Here is a 15,015-nt window from a genome sequence, read left to right on the forward strand (position 1 = left end):
AAGTTGCCGTTTGGCTTTTATCCCCAGTCTCATTCTTTCAGTCACTACTGCTCACAGATCGTGGCAATAGATTATGACGGGAATGTAGGTCACTTTTGTACTCAGCTCTCTTTTCACTACGATAAACTGGTACAACAGTGTCTGCTCCTTTCCAGTATCTTGACCTACACCTTCCTATGCAGACTGAGGAGTGTGATCCCCTTAATTTAGAGCACACCCCTTAGTACCTTTATCAAGCAACCAAAGGAGACCACTATTCCACTTTGTAATATTGGGTGAAAGTCAGAGGATTGCTAGGCAGAGCTTCTCCTTCATAGGGTATCAACTAGCTCTGTCTTTTCCTTGTAAGGTAAAGACCCTTAAATAATACAGAGAACATTCCAATAATCTGATGACCCCTATAACAAACACTTGTGACAGTGGGAAGGAAAAACTCCCTTATAACAGGAAGAAACCTCTGACCCAGGACCAGGTCTGGCTGCTGCAACCGGTTGAGGGTGAGGAGAGGAAGATGGGACAAAAAAAAGGCCAGACTTGAATAATAACTCAATGCAGAGTTGTGTATAAAAATGTGTCAGATTTAAACACAAGGTGTCTTTTGGAGTCAGGGCATCACATACTGGGCACTAGTGACATGAGTTTGTCACTTCCAACTCTATAAACTCTGTTTTTAAATCTGCTGTCCAAATAAATGATAAGTGATTAAACCGGCTATTGAATGGTCAAGTGCTTGACAAGAACGCAACAGTGTTTCTGTGACTTGTGCCACTAACCATCTATTGTATTTGTTGGTCCTTCACACAGAACTGTGTGGCTAATATTGCCACAGCCAGTCTGTCAAGGTCAGTGACAAAACACAACTTGTTCTTAACAGATCTGTTAATCTATTAACTACACATGATGTGAAAAAATACATATCATGTATTAAAGTGCTGTAGTGGCTTTCGTTTAATAATGGTTTATATTTATCCAGGTAAAAGTCTCAGGACACTTTTAAGAGTCACCTGGTCAAGACAGCTGCAACGATGCTGAACGTAAGAACACAAATTTGCCCATCACACACTGCAAACAAGTGAACACTAATAAAAGATCATGACAACAATTACAATGACCAAGTGTTTTATGTCTTCTTTTAAAATAACTGTAGAAACAGCTTAAATTCCCCCATAGTATCCATCTGTGGCAGTTTCAGGTTGTCCTGCAAATTATTCCAGGAAATGGGGACAACAAAAAAGCTGCTTTTTTTTAACCCAATTCTGTTTTATCTGTGGAGAAAAACATTTGTAAAATATATTGAGATCCATACTGGATTCATTTTTACACATGTATGTATACAGATAACATGAACTAGCCAAAGAAGAAATTTATTTTAAAAACCCAACAAATGGGAAAGTCTCAGAAAGACAGATACGGCCACCCAGCAGCAACACATACATAGAAAACAGTGGTGTGTGTGATTCTGCTGCTTGATAACGATGGCGACTAACAGATCTAACAGATTACGATGACAAAGAAAGGCTACTTGCACTGCCCAGACCTGCTGTGATTACAAGAAAGCATGGCCAGGCCTGATACGAGATTTTAAGGTTTTAACCAGATAGGTTTTTCTCTTTCCAATTTTATAACATCCTTTCATTTAAGATAAGAGCACAACTTCGGGAAAGCTCCACTCTCGAGACTGCAGTTTGGCACTTGACTCATCCCAGCAGCCTTATAGATATTTGCTCAAAGTGGGCTCTGTTTGTCAGTTGATTATCATTTTTATTGCCACAGAACCCCCCCTCCAACTCCATTAGAGTGACAGTGAGTGTCACAGTCTTACCTGGAATGGGGACACACATGGGCATGAATTAAACATTACAGCTGCACACAGAGTTAGCTATGAGATGGCGCCTGCTAAAAACCATGTATTTTCAGTGCATAACTGAATGGATTTCAAGGAGTGCATTGCTATTGTTTTTAAAATGATGGTGAAATGACTGTACACTTAACTCACCTGATACTTCGGGCTTCATGAAAAATGTACAGAGACTTTGTCTTGTTTTTACATACAAACTCTGACTCTGGCAGAAGGTGAATAAGCACATTCTCAGTAGTTATCTAAAATTTAATGTCGATATTCTGGATTATTTGAGTTTACAAATAATCTTTCTGCTACTTTTCAAAACTATTTTCTGTTTGGAAATTATCAAATGGGACATTCTGCACACTCATTTTCTTTTTAATCCACTGCTACATAATCTGTTTACCTTATATACCTCAGATTTTCTGCAACGGACGCTGGAGCAGTTGGAGTACAAGGAACTGGTGAGGAACTTTATGGTGGTGGTGTAAGACAAAAGAGATGGTGGTTGACTTCCAGATGAAAAAGACTGTGACTATGCCCACCAACATCATGGGTCAGGAGGTGGGAACAGGTGACAAATACAGGTACTCGGGGGTTCATCTTAATGACTGACTGGACTTGAGGACCAACAGTGATGCTATGTACAAGAAGAGGATGAGTAGACTGTACTTTCTAAGAGAGCTCAGATCCTTTGATGTGTGCAGTAAGATGTTGGAGACCTTCTACCAGTCTGTGGCAGTGAGAGCATATATTTTGCTGTTGACTTCTGGGGGGTCAGCATCAGTGCCACAGATGCCAGCAGGATCAACAAACTAGTAAGGTTGGAAGGATCACTGGTCAGAAAAGGCCAGTGAAGGCATTTGAGTCTACGAGGAGGTCAATGAACAAACTGCTCTGCATCATGAACAACCCATCACATCCACTCCACACCACACTTCTGAGGCAGCAGAGCTCCTTCTCTCTCAGACTGATTCAACCTCGCTGTCGTTAAAAATGCTTCAGGAAATCATTCTTGCTGTTCTCTATGAAGCTGTATAATACGTCTTCATGCTGTTTCTCATTGGTTTAATGAAGAGGTTTTGGAGCCTTTTTCTTTAGACTTTTGTTATTGCCGTAAACACACTGTGAAACAGATCAGCACTTTCCATAGTGTTAGGAGGGTGTGTCAGAGTTCGTTGTGTTGCAGGATTTCTTCAGGGAAAATTTCAGATTTAATGATCTGCTTCCAGTTTCCTGAAGAAAAGTTTTCTTGTCCACATATTTCACTGCTTACAAAAGTTCAGAAATACCAAACTGGAAGACACCTTTCTTTTAATTATGTATATCTCCATCTCTGGTTTCAGACTGATGTCTGTGCTAAATCACCACCTCAGAGCCAGTTGTTATTATGAATAGTTGCTCTGAATCGCAGTGTGCAATAAAAGCATTCCATGTTGTTAGTCTGGTCTAATCTGTTTCCCTTGTAATTTCATACTTTCATAGATGGCAAACGATGAAATATAGCCAAGACAGGAAGGCAAAGTGCGTTACACAGGCCCTGGGTGGCGATTTGTTGCCTAATGAAGCCATTAACCTCACACTACTAAATTTGATACAGGCAAAATAATGGCTTCATTAGAGGAAAAAATTGCAGCCCTGAAAGGAAGAATTTCAACGCGCATGTGTCGGCAATGCAAATTATCTCACAACCCAAGAGAAGGAAGCTCACAGTAACAAACACAAATCTTCGTTTCTGTTAATAACAAAACATAAATGAGCAAGTAACCGAAAACAGCGTTAAACAGAAGCTGTTTCAAGTCATAATCCATATTCTGTTCAGCGATTCATTTGGAATGATACATCCTTTTGTTGTGCATAGAAGTCATAATCATAATTATTGGGTATTATTAAGTTTATCTGCAGAGACAATTGTGTCAGGGTATTTACTCACATTGCTCATTACACATGCAGCTGTGTGACTGTTGTGTGCTGCGGTTCAAAGAGCAACGATTGACAACTTCAACCGTTATCCATCTTCATCTCTCCTCCTTCTAATATGCACGGCCCATCACTCAGTTCATTATAATTAAGAGGTGTTAATTAGCATGAGACAGATTTGACCTTTGCATTCCTGTGACAGCACTTAAAAGAAATCACACATTAACACCCAACCAAGTCCCTGCTCTGTTGAACCAGCAGTGGCAATGTGTGCAGTGCATCACCTCCTTCCTACCTTGCTTTGCTCACATGGGTCAAGAGTTTCTCAAGTAAATTACAGGCTGTGACTTGTTTGTATCTCCCAGCTCATTCCTTCAGTTCTCCAAGGTTCCCAACTCAGTTTAATGCATCATTCATTAAATTATGGAAAGCCATTAGTGTCAAGATTGGAAACTTGCAAATTCTTTGTGGCGTCTTGCTTAGCATATAAAGCAGAGTGTGCCGGCTTTTATGCCCAACTAAATATCGATGACGGTTCTTGTTACAGTTGATGGATGAGCTTCATAATTAGATGGTGCCACTGCTTGCGACTATTAATGAGGGTTGTGAATCAAGCCCTCCCCCTCTGCACTGCCCTTATTCCAGGCATCTCGTATTTGCCCGTCAGAGCCGACCTGCACACAACAGTCCCTCTGGAGGAGGCATGAATAACCATCAATGTGGTCGACGTAGCTGAAAAGAAAAGCTCCAAAGTCACTGTTGCACATTATTTCTGTTGTTTTTCCTGGCAATCAAAGTAATAAAGACCATTTAACAAACTGACTTGTATAAATAACCTTTTCCACTTAAGACTGAGGAGTTAATGATAAAATTATCCATAATTGTAAAAACACATTAGGTAACTGTACATTGACAGAGGCAGGTGATGAATGATGTTAAATCCAAAATTAAACTTTCAAACTCAAACCCAAAGTAAACAAATGGCACTAAAAATCAATACAAAAATCTCAACCTTAATGTTCGCACATCCAGTGCCCTGCTTTGCATATTTAAAGAAAGTGATACATATTCCACATATCTAGCTTGTCGCATAATCTTGCTGATTGTCCTTGTGGACAGAAATAAGGGCATTTGTTGAGAGCGGTCCACTGCCACTGTCAATGAGCTGGCTTTTTTTTTTTCCTTTAAATGAATGGCCCTGACAGGTCAAACACACTTGCAACTTAAGAAAAAAACAGCAAATAGAAAAAGCTGCAAAAGCACACAAAACACAACAGAAGTGTTTTTTGGCGAGTGGTTCAGGATGTGCTCCACCTCTTGCCCTGTAACAGTTGAGAGAATCCGGCATTTGATGAAGTCAAAGCACAGATGTCTCAGTCTTTGCTTTGGAGCTTGTTGTGTTCAGTTTAGGCTCATCATCATCATCTTTAGGTTAAACTAAAAGCCCTTTTTTTTTTATAGATTTTCCTATTCGTTGCTAGAGTTCAGAACACTGTGTACAGTTTATTTAGAGCCCCACATTCTAACTCGAGGTTCCCACTTTGGAAACCACTTTGGTTAGCGACCAAAATCAGTTTCTTTAAACATACAGTTGCTCCTGCACTCCTACAAAGCTTGTACACTGATCAAACGTGAAACCCCTCAATCTCTTCCTACAGCTTGGTTTGGCTTCCCGGCTCTGGATCCAGAGAAAGGACACCAGAATAAAATAGGTTTATGTTTATGTGACTTCAGTGCATCTTTGTCTCCTCTTCCTCTCTGTCTCTCTCATCCTGCTTCCTCTATTTTATATGCGGTGGTTGTGGTCTTATTGTTACATTATAAAAGCTAAGAACATTTCTTTCTCGTTTTCACTCTCATTCAGTGGGCTTAGAGTGCTATCTTTTTCTCCTGTTTATATTTAGAAAAAAAAAGCAAAGGACAGATCCAACAGTCAATGCCTGCTAATAGTCTGCCCCATGCTTCAATAATAACAAGACTTCACCCACTTACTTAAACTGATTCAAAATATTCAAAGCTGCTCTCCTTTCATCATTTTCTGATTTGAAGAAGCTGTTTGTGTGTCGTGGGACATGTTTTGTCCTCTGCCCTGCACATGAAACATGTCTCAGTCCCCGCACAGAGATGTGACAACTGGCGCTCGTCCTCTTTCGTTTTTAATCATATTTGAAGCCAGAATTGTCTTTTTGACAGATGAGTGGTAGTTGCATAGCAACATAATTTATTATTCCTACAGCACAGACTCGGCTTGAGTCTGCTCAGCAGTCTCTCTCATATTTGTTGTTATTTCTCGTCATTCATTTCCTCATCCTAATTGCCCTTCAGAATCTCAATAATGCAGCTTTAAATCTATCAATCAGTGGCAGTACTTGCAAAGTATATCAATCAGTTCATATTAAACTTCATCATACTGGCATATTTTACAAACATAATGATTTTCTGTCCCTTAACAAGAAAAATTCCCAAACTCTATTACTTTCTATCACAGGCTCTGACAGACAGATGTTACAGTGAACAGGTGCCATGCCTGTCAGAAAACTCTGACTCATGTTGGTTTTACAACCATCAAAGAGGACACGAAAGCACACTGGAACTACAAGAAACTGTGTGGGGGAGCAAAATGCAAATCCTCAGAGTAAAATGTCTAAAGGGAATTTGTTAAAAAATCAACAAAGCTACAATCTAAACAGATTTATCCAACAGGGCTAATTGTTGACCCTCAATTTAACTATGTTCCCCTTTTTTTGAAAGCTCAGTAGATCCAAGCAGTGAAATATACACATTGGAACTGTTTTGTTTTTTTTCTGAATTTAAGTTTCAGTATCAGGAGAAACAAATAAAGAGAAATTAGTCAAATATACCTCTCAGAGGTGGCTCAGCTGCTTCTCCTGCCTGTCAAAAGGAGCCAGTAGACGTAGTTTGGGCATCTGGTTAGGATGCTTCCTGGGCATGCCAAACTGGAAGGAGACCCAGGAGTAGACCTAGAACCCTTCGTATCTCGTCTGGCCTGGGAACATTTTGGGATTCTCAGGGAGGAACTGGAAAGAGTCCCTAGGGGAAAGGACATCGGGAATATCCCGCTTACCCTGCTTTTACTTTTTACTTAAAGTAAAAAAAAAAAACATTGAACTTTAATGGGTGGCTGTAGCCTTTATGTGTGGATTTTGTAGATACTTGCTTCATGTGTCTGTGTGAGGTCTCTCAGGGTACTCCAGCTTTCTCCCACAGTCCAAAAACATGCTTGTTAGGTTAATTAATGATGCCACAACTGCCTTAGTTATGAATGGGATTCTAAATATTTGATTGTAATGTTTGATTCTAAACTGCTCATAGTCACAGTTGTGATATAAAGGTCTGAGTGGGCAGTAAGAGTAGAAAAGCACTAACCGCCTATTTCCAAGTCTATCAACGATTAAAAATGGTCCTGGATTCTTTACATTTTTACATTAAAGTACAAAATTCTTGCTAAAAGTTTAAGACTGGCTGCTATAAAACTGAAAGTACAATAAGGTACTTTATTTTCGTGACAAATCTGATGTTAACACTGGGGAAATAAGAAAGGAATCGGTGTGGCTATAAAAGTCCAAAAGACTCAAGCAGATCAAAATTCATTGCATCCACTGAAAATTTCTGTATTGTTCAGAAACCATCCCCCTTTTATGGAAACCTCAACACCTGCTGCCAAGTTCAATGAAGCAATTACAAATCACTCTCCTTTTGAGCCTTTATAACTCATATTAAAGAGTCAGACCTATTAATGTCTGCTGCAGTCAAAATCTTCCTCTAACCCTCAAACTATTAAAGTTGGAACCATTTTCAATCTAGTGGGAACAATTTCATTTATTTGCATGATATTTTTGAATTGCCACTAGTCTATTGTAGGAGTCCAAATTTTAGGTCACAGCATAGGACTGGAGGGATGAAATATTCAACCTACTTGTTCTTGCTTTACTCTGTGTCCCATTACTTATTCATGACTTACAATATAATATGCACAGAGGAAAGTTACCTCCCAATGGGCCAAAACATATTGTGGGTTAGAGAAGGCTTCTCTTTCTGCCTTGCTCTATTCACCAGAGACCCACTGGAGCTATTCTTTGCCAAACTACATTTATACATAATAAATAGAGAATATCTCTGTGAGAAATTTGCATTTATCAAGCTGGAGCCACTTGTTTCATGTTCTGCCACATAAATGAGGGAAGTGGGATGATTATGGAACCTACAGTATATGCACTGGATAACGTAGTTAAAAACTTAATCAATTAGTCATAAGAAGAAGTCAGAAGAAGAAGACTTTTCAGAACTTCTCCACCCACAATCCTATTTTATTTTTAGCCATGCTAGGTCCTGGGGTTGAGTCTACTGGCTGGCTGAGGCCTTTCTGTGTGGAGCTAGCATGTTGGCTATATGGGTTCTCTCTGAGCACTCATAGTTCAAAGACACATGTTAGGTTATTCTAAATTAACTGTAGATGTAAATGTGAGCATTTTTCCTCTTTCTCTCAGTTAACCCTGTGATAAATTGGGACCCTGTCCAGGATACCCCACCTCTTCCCACATGTCAGCTGGGACAGGTTCCAGCCCAACTGTAATCCTGGATGGATTGATGGATGGAAGGATGGATGGATTAAAACCCCAAAACAAATGAAACTCCCATCGGTCTCAGTTGTATTTTGCTCCATGCACCGTTAACAAATGTCAGTCAATTAAATGATAAACATTATAGCTATTCTAAAGGGGGTTATATATAGTTTTTACATTTTGAGCTAATCCCAAACGAGAGTTAAAAAAGGAAAACACAGCAACATAAAACAAAAGATTAAGACATTTATACCTGTTGACCCCTCTGTAGTTCCCAGATATAAGGAATGAATAAAAACCTCAGATGTGTCGAGAAATATTTGGCAGATATGATTGCTACAAGTATTTTGCAGCAACACAGGCTTTAACATTAAGGATTCTTTGTATTCTTGATACGCATCCCCCACACATTTTGTCCAAAAATATATTTGTAAATGCAAATTACTTGCATATGACTGTTATTTTTTATCCACAGCATTCAATGCCAAAATTCTCTTGGCAGATGAAAATGAAAAAAATAAAAAAACAAAAAGCAATGCAGCTGTTGCACTCTCAGTAAGCAGATTGCCACACTAATTATCTAACGTTAGGTTGGATGGCTTTATAGCTTTTTTTTTGTTCTTAACTGCGGTCTGGCTTTATTTCCAACATTACCTTCCTGCTAACAGAAAGTATACACAGTGATAGGTGCTTGTTTGCATCCATCACTTTTTACACAGTCAAGAGTTGCTTTTGATCAAATGTTCACAGGAACAGGTGTGTGTTTCATGCATAGAAGAAGAAATCCAAGACAGACAGACAGCAAGAGCGCTAAAAAAAAAATTGTAAATTCAGGCATGCATGAGCTCAGTTTTATTGCTTGAATAAATGCCTTGTGCTGTATGAGCTCTATTCTTTTCTTAATCATTCAGAACTACTTCCAAGAAGGTCACAGAGAACTGTTTCCCATTAAACAATAGCACAATAATTCTGTAACAGTTGTTCTTTTATGGTAGGACCATTGACATGCTTATGGCTGTCACATCTGCACTGGAGGTGTCAAAATTTCACTTTCTAGCTGGAAAAAGTTCTCTGCATTCTCCTGCCAGAGTGTTCAGATAGTAATAAGAGAGATACAGACAGCCGTACAGAGACCCAGACGATCTTAAATATGAGATCCAGACATTTATTGTACTCTCCAAGATAAAAGTAACAAATTACAAAACACATTCCTCATAAATAGACATCTGACCCAGGGACACCTTCATAATAAAATCCTTCACATCATCATCTCCTCCCTTTTCTTGCAAAGCAGCTCTACAGAACGATCAAACAGGTTGCATAACACACTTGGCCATGTCTGCAGAAGATAAAGCAGAGAGATCACGAAGAAACCAGTGGGCACACCAAGCACAAATAAAACGTGTCAGCTACTTTCCTTTATATTGAATGTTTAAATGGCAAGTTGTATTGATGAAGTATAATTGGCCAAGAAATAGCAAGTGTGTGTGTGTGTGTGTGTGTGTGTGTGTGTGTGTGTGTGTGTGTGTGTGTGTGTGTGTGTGTGTGTGTGTGTGTGTGTGTCTGGCAGCTTGACTGCATGCTCGTCTGTACAATATCAGGCGACTGCAGATACTGTACAGCTTAAGCTTAATAGCAAAGCTGCCTAAATTATATAAGAGGTGTACAATAACTGGTAATAATGTTAGAAATTGACTACTTTTATGTGGCATTTTAATCCAAATTGTTTGTTTTTCTTCTCCTTTTTATATCAGTAATAGAAAACAGATCTTTAACAATTTAAAGCTATGCTGAATACACATTATAAAATCCTCATTAAGTCCTTTACAACATTAAACTTGTCTTCTAGTAGCAGTAAGAGTCGAAGCATTGTAGGGACACCTTTGATATGTTTTTCTTTTCCAGACTTTAATCCTCCTTTTATGCAGAACTGCCAAACACAGAGATACCTTTTCCAGTAATGCACTGCCAGTACACAGTTTAGAATCATTTTCACACATACCAGCCAAAAAAAGGCTGGTGCTGTTTCAAAAATCAGGCATCAGAGTGGCACAATAATATTTAAACCACTGATATTATCACCAAAATTACAACAACCTCTGACAGCAACACTATGAAGTAATCATTAGTCTATTCCACATGCATTTTTCCATCCTGCTACTTTAATTTATTTTAGAAGAGGGCCATCCAAGCTGTGAGCAAAGCGGCAGAGAAAGCCACAAGGTGGCTGTGGATTAAGAGGGCTGATCCGTGGGTAGCTACTGGTACACAAGTCGGGGTCTGATCACCCCCGGTTGGGTCGCCTGGGGGAAGGTGTATGATGTTGCGAGAGCGGAAACCTGTATCCTGATGACCCCAGGATACATCTCTGAGGATGTGTGCCAGTGCATCCAGGAGATGTTTCTTGCATAGTTCCTACATGCAACCAAGTAATTTTAAGACACTGAACCTGAACAGTGAGTGAAACCAAAAGTAAAAAACAACCAAGACACATTTACTAACAAAGATGTACAGCACTTTGCAAATTAAGCACCTGATTTACCTTGCATCCCCACCTACAGACATTTTAGAATCACCTACTGACTTAACGAGCTTAAGGATCCAGAGTAAATTCTGGGTGTGTCTCAGTAAATAGCAAACAAAAGGCCTCCTGTCTAATAGACCTGTTACTTTGCTGAGTTTTGCTGTTGCTGCATTGATGGACCTGCTGCAGTAGGGTACTATGGCTCTGTTTTATAAACCTACAGTGTGGTATTTGATGTCTCTGGATGAGAATGTGTTGACTGTGTGTTTGCAACATTCTGTTATTACTTGGCTCTGTATAGCTTAGTGTTATGTGACGCAAGACGTTCCAGGAAAAGTCACTTTATACTGTACAAGTAACTCATGTATAAGTACTTCTTTTCTTCACTCCCTTTTTCAATTATTTCTGGCACAATCTAGAGTTGGCCGGTCACTCAGTAATTGCATGAGATTCACTTGACCTTTAGAGGAAATAACTCCAAGTTATCTGCCTTCACTTTGTGTTTTAAACTTTTATTAATGAACTCAAACAGAGAGCCCTTTGCCTCCTATCTAAATGTCATCGGACATCATGAAACACTAGGGAAACTATTCCACGCTTGATGACTTTTAAAACAAGTTTTTGTTTTCTTTTTCCTTTTTTTTGGTCTTCCCTAGTAGTGATGAGGCAGACTTTTCTTTGGAGGATACAGTGGCACAGTCTGCCTCAGGCATACGCCAACTAAGCTCCTGCTAAGGGCTAGCATGCAAATTACAATGTGAACTCTCTTTGGCTTGTTCTGCTCATTTTGGATCGAGTTTCTGAAGCAGGGATTAGGCCTTGTGGTAAAAAAAAAAAAAAAAAAAAAGTGCCCTTGAAAGCCAGATTATTAAAAATTTGAATCATTTTAAATTAGTACAGAGTTTAGTGAAATATTGCATAAACTTTACTGGTTTCTTGAATGAGATTAGAACACCAATCAGGACAAAAATGAAGATTTAATCAAAGGGAAATTTGGTGAAAAGATTGAAATGAATGCCATCAAGGTTTAGATGAATACTGTCTGTAGATGTAAATAAACGGTTTATTTGCTCCACAAAGACCAGTGAGTTTCTGTGCCGAGACAAGTGCTCACTAACAAAATCAGGCAGCTCAGCCGTTTTAATTGAAACAGTTTTTAAAAGGAAAATTCAGCCAAGGTCTTTTTTTCTCTGCTGCTGTCTAGACTCTGGGAAAAAAAGTTTGGATTTGCTACTGGCAAATGTTTTTTTCAGAATTAAGTCATTATCATAGATAGACTAATTTACTGGCTGACAACACGATGTCACTTGTCTTAGTTTGGAATCTGATTCAATCTGTGTTTTTTCTCTTTTTTTTATATTTCCTGACGTTTCCATGCAGTTACTGTAAGTCCCTTTTCATCCCATATGCCATTCTTTACCCTATTCTTTTACGTGTTAGAATAGAATGTTGTGTCTCATGAAGTGACCTGTGACACTGAGAAAAGTATTGCCATTTACTTGATCACATAGCTCCAGATAAAAGAGAAAGACACATTCCTCTTGCACTTTTCTTGCGGTTTCCTTAAGACGTGAAGAATTAAGCATGGTCGTCTTATTGAATAACAGCATTGACGCTCGTGGCTAAGCACGCTTGTGATCTTTCAAATTAAACTGATGGATTGTGACAGCACATTGGAAAACGGATTTGGGATGTCAGGGTAGAGGCACGGTCACAGCCATCAGAAGAACAGTTTCCATAACAAATGTGACGGAAAACTCGTAAAATTATGGTAATGATTGGGTAGTGTAATAAAATCTGTATATATCAAATCACCTTTTGAATTGCTTTGCAGTGCTTTGGGCTATCTGTAACTATAAAACACTGCAAAAATTGGGCATTAGTAGCAAACTTCTTTTTTTTTTTAAGAACAAAAGATAAAAAATTCCCATGCAAATGAAATCTAAATGTCAGCCATTTTTTTTATTATGGTATATAAGCCGTGATTAATCCTCCTTGAGATGCCTGGCATACCTGGTAAATATGAAAAGCTGTCTTACTTAAAGCAAACATTTTTACTGAGTTATTTGTGTGTTACTGGTGGCAACATTATTATTATTAAAGTGTTATTTGCGGTGATTACAAGTGGATTTTTGTCTTCTTTTTTGGTCTGTAGACAAGTTGCCGAAGACAGAAAAGGAAAATGACGCAATCAAAGAAGAAGGAATAAAAGACAGATGTGTGGGAATTACACCCAGAATAAATGTTTCATGGGAGTGACAGGTCTCATAAGTTTGTTTTTGTGTTCTCCTAAGAATCCGGGTTTTCACAGGTGTCAAAATGTAGGAGCTGGAGATGAAAAGGGTGAAGTGATTGTGCTGGACTTTAAATAAAAATGTGCCAGGGGTTTAACTAATTAAAACTGAAGACATGTACAAGCACAATGTAGTAATATTACATGTTTCACTGTAGTTGCATGGATTGCAGTGTATCACACCCGTGCCCTTATTAAAATGATTTCCCTTGAAGCTGTAAATATCATGCAAGCAATAAATGTCAAAGAAGATATATTAATTGAATCAAGCAAAGAAATCCTCAGAATGCCTCATGTTGCTGCTCATGCAAAGACCAGGTAATTGCAGTTACTGGTCTGTTTCTTTTATTACATACAATAATTTTCTTGATGTCACATTGGTGCAGTGGTTACCGTTGTTGCCTCCCAGCAAGGCTGCCTCCCATAGACTGACAAGCTGTCCACAGTGTACCCTAACTCCTTCCTTCTGACACCACACAACCGCAGTCTGCAAATTATTGGAATACGTTTTGCCTCTCCAAAGTTCCAGTAAGCTGCAGTAACAGCAGAGGAAGATATTTTATTTCCAATCAACATGAAAATAATCACATGAAAGCGTTTAAATAGACATTATTAACACATTTACACGTATATACATATTAGCCGCCTAATTGTTTCTGGCAATTAAGGACCGTAAATTGTACTTCATAGGTTTTTGCTTGCTCCTGACTTTGTGGCTTTAATAAATATAACGCCCCCCCGGTTAATGCAGGGGGAGAGAACATTTTGGAGAGGCAAAGCGTGAGGCAAAGTGTGAAATGGACACGTGGACGTTTTGCCGTGATACTGGGTTGGTGGGTGGTACGTGTTAGAGTAGCATCCCAAATGTCAGGATAAATGATCACCAGTACATAATTCACCTTTTAAAGGTTTTAGTGTTTCGGCTGGTCGGCGTGTTTGAGATTTGGAGCCACCTGGCATCTGGCTGACTCATTTAATTCTAGTACGTAAACGGATTATCTGAGCAGTTCCCTGTCATTTACCACTGCTTGTCAAAACCTCATAAGGTTGGCAATTTCATCAGCTCTAATTTAGATTTACCTCTTGGCTAATAAATGATGCTAGAATGGAGTGAGAAGATGAGTGTGGGGTAAAAATAAAAACATTAGGAGCACTGCAATTAATGGCTACACTGCAGCAGACCATCAGAACGTTCCACTTACTTATTACATCATTTTAACAACCATGTAATGTGTGCATTCTACAGAAGTACAAGTACGAATGGCATAAGCAGAGCTCTCTCTTTGCAGATGGCACCGTGTTGTCAGATACTTCCCTTTATCTTTGTCGTGTCATTAAGAGAATTTTTTTTAAAATGAAAAATAAAAATGTTCTTGGATTGGTTCTGGTATGTAGACATGAGATTTTAAATGCCTGTAAAATGATGTTTCTCTGCAGGGAGCCTTTGAACATGCCCAATCCTTCCCTTTAAGATCTCAAGAAGATGAAATATCACAACAGCTGTTATTGACAGGAGGTGCTGCGGCTGAATTGAGAAAATGTCAGGGCTGTCAGGAATCAAACGCAAGCCTCTGTGCAGGGGAAAAGATGAAACTGACTTGAAAGAATTGTGTTGTGTCACTGTGAACACTTGATCTTGCACAGAAATCAGCTCTTGCAAAGGAGCCTAGAATAACACTTCACGTACAGTATTTTACCCCCTGTGGGAACTTTGAACACTTGTGTCTCCCGTGTTGTCTTTGCCATAAAAGAAACAGATCTATGTACCTTTTTCATGAGCCCCTACCTCCACTGAGTACCTGTGTGACTTCTATGTCAGAATTTCTATTGTGACCTGTTAAGATGATGACCA

The sequence above is a fragment of the Astatotilapia calliptera genome, chromosome 16 (assembly GCF_900246225.1).
Source record: "Astatotilapia calliptera chromosome 16, fAstCal1.2, whole genome shotgun sequence".
Lineage (NCBI taxonomy): Eukaryota > Metazoa > Chordata > Actinopteri > Cichliformes > Cichlidae > Astatotilapia > Astatotilapia calliptera.